This window comes from Streptopelia decaocto (genome assembly GCF_964273445.1).
Source record: "Streptopelia decaocto genome assembly, chromosome: 1".
Lineage (NCBI taxonomy): Eukaryota > Metazoa > Chordata > Aves > Columbiformes > Columbidae > Streptopelia > Streptopelia decaocto.
The window spans coordinates 28,260,402-28,271,470 of NC_138663.1; positions in this window are offsets into that span (position 1 = coordinate 28,260,402).

Genomic DNA, 11,069 nt, shown 5'->3' on the forward strand with positions numbered 1-11,069 from the left:
GATGGAATTCTGAATATTGGAGCAGGGTTCCAAATCTAACTCCAGATATACCTCTCAGAGCACAACAGAGTCTTTGATGCAGAAAGATGGTCCAACTCTCAAGCCTGCTGAAGACTTAATAATTGTTGCAATTGTGCTGTCCAACCTCTCTACTTTTCTAGGTTGGGATGGCTGATGCAGAAACTTAATGCCCCCAGCATTACAGGTTGGTGGACATGGGGAAAAGCCTGCTCTGCCTTTTTCCACCCCAACCTGCAAGAGGATATGGTGGGCAAGGAGTAAATATTAGCTTAAATTATGTATTTTCATCCTTTGCATGTTGCAGATCTGAGAATTACCTATGGAGAATCTGATCTGGAAAAATAAATTGTGGTATATGTAGATTGTGTTGCCTTGTGGGACTCAAATACAATTGCAAAAGACTGCCATGTGAGAGATAGTTTGATGTGTTGTTTGGGTTCTTTGTCTGTTTGTTTGTTGTCTGGTTTCATTTTGTTGGTGGTGGTTTGGTTTGGTTTTGGTTTTGGTTTTGGTTCCATTTTAGCTATTTTAAGTAATCATATGTAAAATCATGATTTGAGTAATGGTTTGGTGACTTGGTAACTGTCTTGATGAGCAAGTGTAAAGTTCAAAAAGCAAGCACTGTGCAGGTGAGCATGTGTTTTGTTGGTGATACTTTAAGAAAACTGGTCTAGATTTGTGAGGCTTTTTTTGCCCAACTGTTAAAAGTGACCAAGTGACCTCTGCATCCTTCCTTTTCTGTCCTTTCCTTCTATATTCTCTGGGGAGAATTTAGCCGCCATAAACCCCATACCTGATGCACTTTCTCTCCCAGCATTCTCATCTCCATCAGCTACCCCTCTGTTTCCTCACAAAGTGTTCCTCTCATCCCACCATCAATCCCACACCTTTCTGCACCTCTCGTCCTCATCAGTGTGTTCATATTCATGTAGCTTCTAAGTGAGGCAATCCTTGGCTGTCAGTACTCACTGTGGACTCTTTAGTTGCAATGCAAAAGGGACTTCCAGGGAGTGGGGAGAATGGATGAACGAAGAGGCAGTTTGGGAATGGGCAGGAGACAGAGGTAGGGATGTTTGGCTTCTAGTGAGAGAAAGAAAGAGGCAAGTAAGATCATCCTGATGGCCTTCACATGCCTCTGATTTAAAACAAACTACAATACTTGAGAAAATAAGGGCTTTTACATTGCTGGGAAAAAAAAAAAAAAAGTGAGCTAATTTGTGTAGCCAAAAGAGAGGCAAAAGAAAACAATAAGTTGGAAAAGTATAGATATGATTATTCAATAGAAATTTGAGGAAATTATCCCAGCACAGTCCAAGAGACTAATGAGTCCGTATTAAGAAAATGACACAGTGCGGGTCATCCTATTATAAAACAGGATATTACAGAAATGGAGAAGGTGCAGCTAAGGGCAAGCAGAGTGCCACAGCAAGACAATGATCTTAGTTATTCAGAAAGGTTAGAGAAACAAGATCCATAGGCTAGGGAAAAGAATTAAGATTGAGATAGAGCATCAGCGAAGGCTGCCAGAGTGTTTTCATGCAATAGGTATAACAGCTTTGAAGACAATACCTACAAGAGGATATCTGAACTTGTGTCACTGCAAGTGTAGGGTACAAATCTGAGTAAGGGCACTGTCATTTAGATTTGTTGCTTTGCTCAATGCTTAGTAAATAATACGTAGAGTATAAGTAATGATAAAATGGATTTAAGTGGTTTAAAACATAAAGCCAATTAAATGAACACTTCCAAAAGAATACCTGAACATTTTTATAACATTCCTTACAAATCTTTTTTAAAACCTATGTGGTCTTATGTCTAGCCAATCTCATGATCAAATTTGGCTTTAGGATATGCCAAAAAATTAGACAGAAAATGTGACATAAACACAGAAGAATTAAGCAGGCAGGCTTTGTAATGTGTAATTCAGCTCTTTCCAAAATAATAATATGATTCATTTTTTTGAAAAATAATATACTAGAAAGTGGAGTACTGCACAAACTTTACATATTAATATAGATTTAATTGTAAACAACCTGTAATATTGAGTCAACAATCAAAAAAGGCCTACGCCATTGCTCCTTTTTCAGGCACAAATGGATATTTTGTTCAGTAAATGATATTTCTGTTTTCATGCATTACAATAATTGGGACTTTTATGAATACGAAAACCTTCATGAGACTATTTAGTCCAGATTATTTTCTACACCTTTTAGAACTGCAATTGATACTCATAGAAGGCTTTTAATCTGTACTTTTTAAACATGTCTATACTTTGCAGCAATGTCAGCCTCCACTCAATGGAGACTATCCAGCAAGGACATAGATATGTAATCCTAGAAATATAATGTCAGCCCAAAGGATAAGGGATATTCAATAAATTGTTTCAACATTGCCTTTTCACCAAGCAAGCTACATCCTTTGTCCTTGCCGGATCCCTGATAATTAGTCTCATCTATCTGTAATACACTCAAGCTACAGCAACTAAGTATGACCTCCGGTGTGGAGAGAATATGTATAATTTGTCTTTAAATTTGTAAAATTTTACTAATATCATTAAATACAAAATGCTTATTTTATAAAATAAGTTTTTAAAGGTGAATGAAATAGCATTGCTTTTATAGAAAAGCATTAATTAGATTAATTAATATATATTTAGAAGTTTCTGCAATTAGTGGCAGGGAAAAAACAGATTAAAAAGCATTAACATTTCATTGTGTGCTTGGAAATTAGGTACCAGAAGGGTGTGCGAGTAGATCTGAAAAAGAAAGAATTCATATGTTTGGGGAGAAAAAGTGATCACTTAAGAATCCATGGTGTGCATCTGAAAATCCCATTAGAGACTGTCAAGCTGCATTGATCAGACAAAAAGAATATGAAATGGGACCAATTAATACCGATGCTGTTCAGTGCATGGCAATAGCTTCTAGTTCCTGATTTACAGAGGAGAGTACAATTGAGTGGAAATGATTTTGATAAATTTGCATTTCTGGCTATAAGTCATATTGTGTATAAAGAGATCTAGCCACTACAATTAGTGACTACAGCCCTCGATTCCCAGTCCAGAGTCTGGGATGATATTGCTGGTTCTGTCCCTGATCTTTCTGATGACCTTGATCAGATGACTTCTCTTTGCAGGTACGCTGTTTCAGGTACTGAGTTTTGTTACATCTAACTATTGTAAGCCTTCACAGTCTTCTGCAGAAGGTCTTTTTCTCTGCTTTAAACTCCAGGAGTTTCAAATTTATATTTTCCTGACACAGAAATAAATCCTAATCTAATCCAAAATTTGACGTATTTGCTCAGCATGTTTCCATGTCCTTAAAACAACTTACTTGTGACAGCTATACATTTTTTATAGATTAGGAACAGAAAGTTTAACATATTTTTTTTTTCAAAACACTGAATAGTAGGTCCCTAGAAGTACTAAAAGGTGAAATTCCTAGTTCTGAATTAAAAGGTAAATGGTATTCTACCTAAATAGAAGCAGCTTCATCTTCAGAGCTGTAGAATCTTCTGCCAAAAACATGGTTCAGAGGACTCTATCCTCAGGCATCAAAAAAGAAAGGATGTGCCAGTCCTCTTCTAGGCTGTCTGGAACCTTCTCCACATTCTTTATTGTTCAGTGTGACCAAACATTTGGTCGGTGATTGAAATTACAACTCTGCAGGTCACAAGGGGCCATTTGCCCAAAGATTACATAGCCAAAGGTACTGCCTTCATGTGTACAATAAGACCGTTGCACAGTCATTTCTGCTGTTGTACTACAGAGTAGGGAAGCCTTAGCTAAGCAGCAATCTTGTTGTGACAGTAGAGTGCTCAATCAAGACCAATGGCTGGTGTATTTAAACATGTTCTTAGCTGATTTTCAGCCAGAGACCTCCCAGGAAGCCATCCACCAGGATTTGTGCTGCTGTGGGTACAAAGCTGCCTGTCTTGGGCAGGCTGTCTTTTTTCCAGCATATCGCTCCTGCACAGGCACTGCCACGCAAAATTCCTACTGAGTGGCACCCTGGTCTGGCAGAGCCACAGGCTGCAGCACAGGTCGATTGGTAACTGAGATTAAACCACACCACTCTGAAAGGGTTTGATTTTAATAACAGATAAGGAGCCTTTCATTGAGGCAACATAACCCGTTTCTTTCATTTTTCTGCACTTTTTGGAGGGCTAGTGATTTAGGAGAATTGCATCTTAGTTTTCATTTACCAGCCGATAAAGAATTTTCCTGCCACTACATTAAGAGTGTCCAGGGAGAGCAAGTCAAATGGAATGAAAACCAAAGCGCAAGCAGTGTTATCCCAACAGGCTTTTCCCCACATTGATAGCTGCTTCTGTTAACTCGTCACCACATTAGGACAAAATGTCATTTTGTCCTTGACTTATTAATAGAGAAGAAAAAGGGATTTATATGCTATCTGATTGGAAAATGTTCTAGTATTTGTCAGCCACCAGCAACTTTAAAATCCTCTACTCAGAAATAGTTTAGTAGACTGAATTTATGTCTGTTATTCAACACTAGAAGTAGCCTAGGAGAGCCTAGAAGCAGTTAGGACACGTGAAAGACTAATTTTTGCATTAGCTGGTCTCAGGTGATGATCAGACAGATAGACTACAAGCACTTCAGTAAAGAAAAATGAAACTCTGATGACTATATGATCAGACATCATGCTCTTTCTGCTTGGCTAGTTAACATCCTATTTTCAGTACATAAATTCTACATGGTACCCTTTAAAATGCACTCGAAAGCATGTAACATTCACTCTACCCTCTTTTCGCCATGTTTATGGACCATCTTGTTTCTAAACAGAGTTTCTTCCAGCTGAGGTGAAACAAGATCAGTTTAGAAAAGTGAAAAATAGAATGTGGTTCCAGTGGTTACCCAGAGAAGTGTTCTATAACTCACTAGCAAGCAGCTGTGTATTCTGGTTTCTGCCATCAGCATGAACCCATGTTTTGCACACAGATTTTATAGCCACAAGTTTTGGTGCTCAGACTTAGGGTTTTGGCATCTCATTAAGTTTCTTGTATGTATTTGAGACCCCATTTACCCTTCCAAAAAGTGACCCTTGTTTCTCTGAGTTGGTAACTCAGTTGAGCAACAGCAACAAAAAGCCACACCACATAATCCTGCAGTCCCAAATGCCAAACAGATACACTGTATTATTTTCAAATCCCTTATTTTCAAATCCCTTCTTATCAGTGCAGTCGTATGTCTGGCAATATCAAAGGAAACAGCAGCTTGACTGTGAGTGCAAGTGTCCAGCCTTTGGGATGGGGCCACCTGCATTGGCATCCAACTGCATTTTCAGCCTACCTGGGCAGCCAATTTGGTCCAGACTTGAAAATGTCTGACTGTAAGGTGTCACTCTTTACATCTTGCACATTTAATGAAGAAACATTGTGAATCACTTTCCAAATAATCTTTCTTTTCACCTCTAACTTTATTTTCTAAGCAAAGTTTAATGGTTGTTAAGTAACTTGAAACTTAAAAATGTGACGACCATCAGATAGTTATAAAAAACACAGTCAAAAAATGAAATTTCAACACAATAAATAAATAAAACACAGCTGTGCAATGCAAAGAAAAGCAGCTACAACTAAAATAAACATCTCTACCTTATCATTACTTCATTCTTTTTCTCTTCTGGTTTAGGTTTCTCACACATATGTGAATGTATCTTCAACCTTTGTAATTGCACGATACTGATTCACTCCAGCTTGAGGATCTAGATCGTAGTCTTCCTGATTCTCACAAGCTTTTTCCTGTATAGAAAGATGCTGTCCCAGTTACGTTGGATGTAAAGACTGTAAACAATAGTGTTTGGAGGTGAAAAATAACATACAGCCCTTACCCACTCACTCCATTGTGCTTAATTTTGCTTTTTCTGACACTCTGGGCCTATTTTGCTACAATTTGGGTAGATTAACTGGATACCATTGGATCAACAAAAAATATGATTTATTTTATTGCATTTTTCAATCAGAAAATATATTAGTGATAGAATTTCTGCTTGAATGAAAGGGAAAAGAGCTGTTACAATCTCACTGCATGAAGGGAAAGAAGTTATATATAGAATGTGTATGCTAATGACTAGGAGGTGTTGATTAGCGTCATACTTTTATTTCACACAAAGATGTGTGAACCTTTCATAACAAAACTTGTAAGAGAGCAGAATTTGCCTCGTTTATGTGTTTGTTTATAAAGTGAACCAGCAGTTTGTCTACATCAAACTGACTTCCACCCCATCTCATAGCCGGGCATGGCAGACAAGTTTGGAATCACAGCCTTCTCCTCTCTCCCCTTACCCCAGCCTCTGCCACCAGCCTGCCCAGTAGACATCACAGTATGTATTTTACTACCTGTTAAAATAAGCACTTTTAGAATAAGTAGTCTGAATGTTGCTCACATTTCCCTCAGCTTGGTGGAGTACAGGTCAATGACTTGGCAAATGGCCCTTACTCTCAGAAGTCAGCAGAAGGCTGAGCTGACAGGTAGCTCTGGAACAGCCAGGGAGGAGAAGCATCAAGATAATTTGAGATAAACCATTGGGTTGCTGAGGGAAAAGGCAAGCCACTCACATTCAGACAGTATTTGACAAAGGTGGGCTTTTGAAATAGCTCTTTTTTGCATATGAAGTAAAATTGCCATCTCAGCTCTACTTTATGCCTGCTCACGCTGAATTTGTTTCCATAATGGCAGGGAAAGGCTTTTCAGAGGCAGATCTGAGAGTCAGCTGGAGTAGCTGAGGAAAGGCATTCCGCTCCTCGAGCTTAAGTGGGCAACTGTGTTCCATAATGGGTATTTTAGAAGAAATATGTGGTTCTGCATGCTTGTTTATGCTGTGCTGAAGATCCTGTTATTGCTTTTGTTGGTGGATAATTTCATTTGACAAAGTGCTGAAGGTTCATCTTTATGTATGAATTTACAAGTATAGAGTGGGAAGCATAAAAAAATAATACAGAACTGAATACATAGAGTCACAGCACACAAATCAGAACATTCAGCAGTTTGGAAAAAACAGGATCCATAATTTTAATTTTTCATAGTACCTATGTACTTGTAAAGCTTTAGCTTTTGTTCATGATGATAAACATCAGGAAATAAAACTCACTAAAGAACAGGCTAAACATTGTTTCAAAAACTCCGTTGCATAAGAGAGGAGGAGGTTATTGCTCACATTCAGCCAGTATCCCTGTGAACATGTAACACGTTCTCAAAGTCTCAATTTGTATTCTAACTTTTACTGTGTGGTTATGGAGTAAAATGAGCTCTAGCACCCATCTATGCCTGGGCTAAGTTAGTGTTTGTGTGAAAGGTCATGGGCAGTTTGAAGAGCTGCCACCCTCTAAATCCTTGATAACACCCAAAAAGTTTGAAGAGATACCGGTTACTTTGGTATTGTAAGTCACATTACGCTCTCTCTAGTTTTTGGAATAAACTGTAATTCTCAAGAAATTGACTGTCACATGAAGAAAATAGGCATAATGAAAAGGTAAAAAGCTTTTTTATTTGGGGATTCCAGCATTTCTTTCCTGAAATACTTTCATAAATATGATAATATCATCTGAAGAAGGAGCACTGTGAAAGCTCACAACGCAATTAGATATTTTTTTTTTCTTTTAATGTTCTCAGGTAATGAAATTTCTTCCAGTTCATTGTCTTAATTAATTGGTCCTACTGACCTTACTTATCTCCAAATGTCACTTGTGATTCCTCTGTCCTGTTGTCGCTGCTTGGTCTCAGAGATCTGCCTTTCCTTCTCCACTGGACTTTATAGCTTTCTTCTACTATTTGAAATTACTCAATCTGCTGTCTCTTCCCATCTGATTAATTTAACAAGTATCCCACCTCCTGAAAGGGGGAGGAGAGATATGACAGTTCATGTCCATTCTGGATTAACACTGCATTTAGGCATACTGTTGTATGGTAATTACTAGAAATCAACACATGTTGGTATCTCTGTGTTACGTATTCCACTAATCGAACAATGCTATCAAAATATTTCTTAAAGAACGCAAAAGTTGAGATACACTCTGAAAGGTTTACTAGAGATTTAGAGTAAGATGTATCCAGTTCTCAACAAATGAAATTACCTGAACTGGCCTGTCAAGCATAAGAAATACCTTACAGTGGAAGCTGGAATGGCTTCTTGAATAGCATGAACATGGGAAAAATAGAACAAGTCTTGACATAAGAATCTTTCCAAATTTCAAGAGCTGCTTTTTACTTCATATATGAAACACGGTGTTTTTTTTGTTTTGTTTGGTTTTGGTTTTGGTTTTCCATCTGGACACATATTTAAATAAACAGGAAGGCAGTATATAATGAAAGCAGTTTTCTGGGAGAAGAAAAATCCATACAGGAATGATGCCATGAAACCAAATGGAAGGTATAACTCTACTGCTCCCCCAGGACTCTGGCTTGGGCTGAGGGAAGTCCTGCATTTAGTGCCCATAAATACCCACAGATGGACTCCAGCATCTACTGAATCTCATTAACTACCATGTGTTTCTGCTGGATACAGAAGTTTATCCATAAGTTATGCATTGTGGGCTCAGGGGTAGTGATGATACTGCAAAAAAATACCCTTTCTTCACCAAAACATTTGGGTTATTACTAACCTCAGAAAATAAAAATAGGATAAAAATGAATATATAACATAAATATTTAATTTCAGTGCCTGCCCTATATTCGTGTATAACAAACAAAAAACAATCCTGAAATAAAGTCCATAGGTCTGTCTGTTATGTGAAGTACAGGTTTCCCCTCTATGCTGGATCTAACTATTCATTTTACAAGAGGGAAGAAATAGGACAAAAGGAATCAACAGAAAGACCTTGAAAATTTTAATCTATTTTTCCTTTCCCAGTACAAGACTTCTTTAAAGACACGAAAGATGCTACTGAAATACAAAATGAACCATAAATCTAGGCGGTGTCACTTGATCTTGTTTTGGTTCAGATCCACACAAAACAAATTGTAAAGCTATTTATATATGCATCTATATATATGTACACTTATTAATGCTCACTGCATTAAAAAATATATAATCTTAGCTTGATAGGGACTATGGGCAAAATGAGATAATATGACAATGTTCATATGGAAAACATGAGTAAAATCTCTGCTAAAATTTAAAAGCATACAAAACGTCACAGCATAGCTCTACTTTTGTCAGAGATCTGCTCTAGAAATGTGAACAATACATCAGTGCTGTAGGCTTTGGTAAATATCACCCATGCTCGGTTGCCTGTAATAGGTGTTTTGGACCTCAGGCAGTTTGGAAGCTGTAAGAATCTGCTGAAAGCTGTGTTGACCACACGATTACTAACACAAGTGGTATTGAAAAAATAGAAATTTTTACTTTTATTTTTGCTTCAGCTTTATTTGACACAGATGGAGAGAATCTAATGAGAATATTACATTTTGATATAAGAACTAAAAAATGTTTTTAATCTTCAGTAGTATTTTGTCTCTATTTTCTCACTGAAATTTTATTACCTTTTGATTCCTGCATTCTGATCCAAGGTACTTTCTTCCAGTTTGTCACAGACTATGGCTATGGTATGAGAATCAAACTTCACTTTGATATATTAGTTGACATTTTAGTTTATTTGGCTGCATGCTACAAGGTTGTCTACCTTCAGGGGTCTTTAAAAATCTTACCTAAATAGAGAGTATTCACTGAAATTATTTAGAGCCACACTGTGCTTTTGATCTGCATGAACAGTTTCCACAAATTTTACTGATGTTTCACGCATAGGGTGTTAAATTGGACTGTAACAATAAATGCAGCCCCTATTATTACTGCTTGACTACACAATGGACAAAAATTCTCATTATAATTCTTAAAAGTTTAGAATAAAGATTTTTTTTTTTTAGACTAGCAGCTTTTCCTCCCCCATACTTCCCTGCCCAATATTAATTTCTCACTCTTTCTGATTTTTTACTTCTGATTCAGTCTTCAATTGCTTCCAGTAGAAATGGTAAAACTTGCAATACAATACTTTAATTTATAGTAGCTCTAATCAGATTGTCTGCCTTGTTATTCACTGGCCCAGACTTTACACTGCTTAGAAGTAGAAATACGAGAAAGGTTTTAGGCAACATCCTACTACTACATACAGTTGTTTCTGTAACTAGAGCCTGTTAATTTTTCTTGGTTTTCTTCAGTTTCAATGGATGAATTTTAGCTTCTCCTGATTCTCAGAGATTTAACATTGACACAATCATTTTTTATTCCATAATTTCTCAGACATGTAATTAAAGTTGAGATGTATCTTTTAAGAAATATGTTACGAATTACTTTTGCCAGTCTGCTAGGGGATACCTAGATAACATTCCTCATATGCATAGTTGTGTAGAGAGAAAGTAACTGAAATAGCTTGACATTCATCTAATCTCACAATATTCTTGTTATTTATGCATAATTAATTATAAGTAAAAATAAAGTTTGAAGGAGGACAGCTGTGGATTTTAGGGTCTTTTACTTTAATTGTGAAAGTACTTAGGAGCTCAGGTAAGTCCCGAGTATCATTAATACTTTTAATGGGACATGTGACCAATTTTCAACTGATTCCCCTTGACTTTTCTGTCCTGTAAACATTGTACATCTGTAATAAATCTCAGGTCTGGGCTCTGCTGTCCAGTTTGCTGCTAAGTAACGCCCAGAATTCAGTAAAAATAACGGTCCTCCATTAAATACATTGTTAGGAGAATACGAAACGAACAACTGTGACAGAGAATTTTACTCCCCTACAGTGAGAGAAAGACTGTTGCAGCTCTCTCCTCAGGACTGCATTGACAGGGCCGGAGATGCAACTGAACACTGACAGGATTTAAGCAACAAGTCCATAATGCCGTATTCTCTGTCTGCATATTGCACAGGGATTCTCACCGGGCTGGTCAAACGAAGTCAGACTGATTGAAGTTTTCACTTCCTTCCCATGGACTTGTTAGTGGCCGACTGCAAATGTAGAGTTGTAATGTAACATTTGGTCTCTGAAATACATACCATAATTGCTATTTTTTACAAAGAAAAAAATACAAG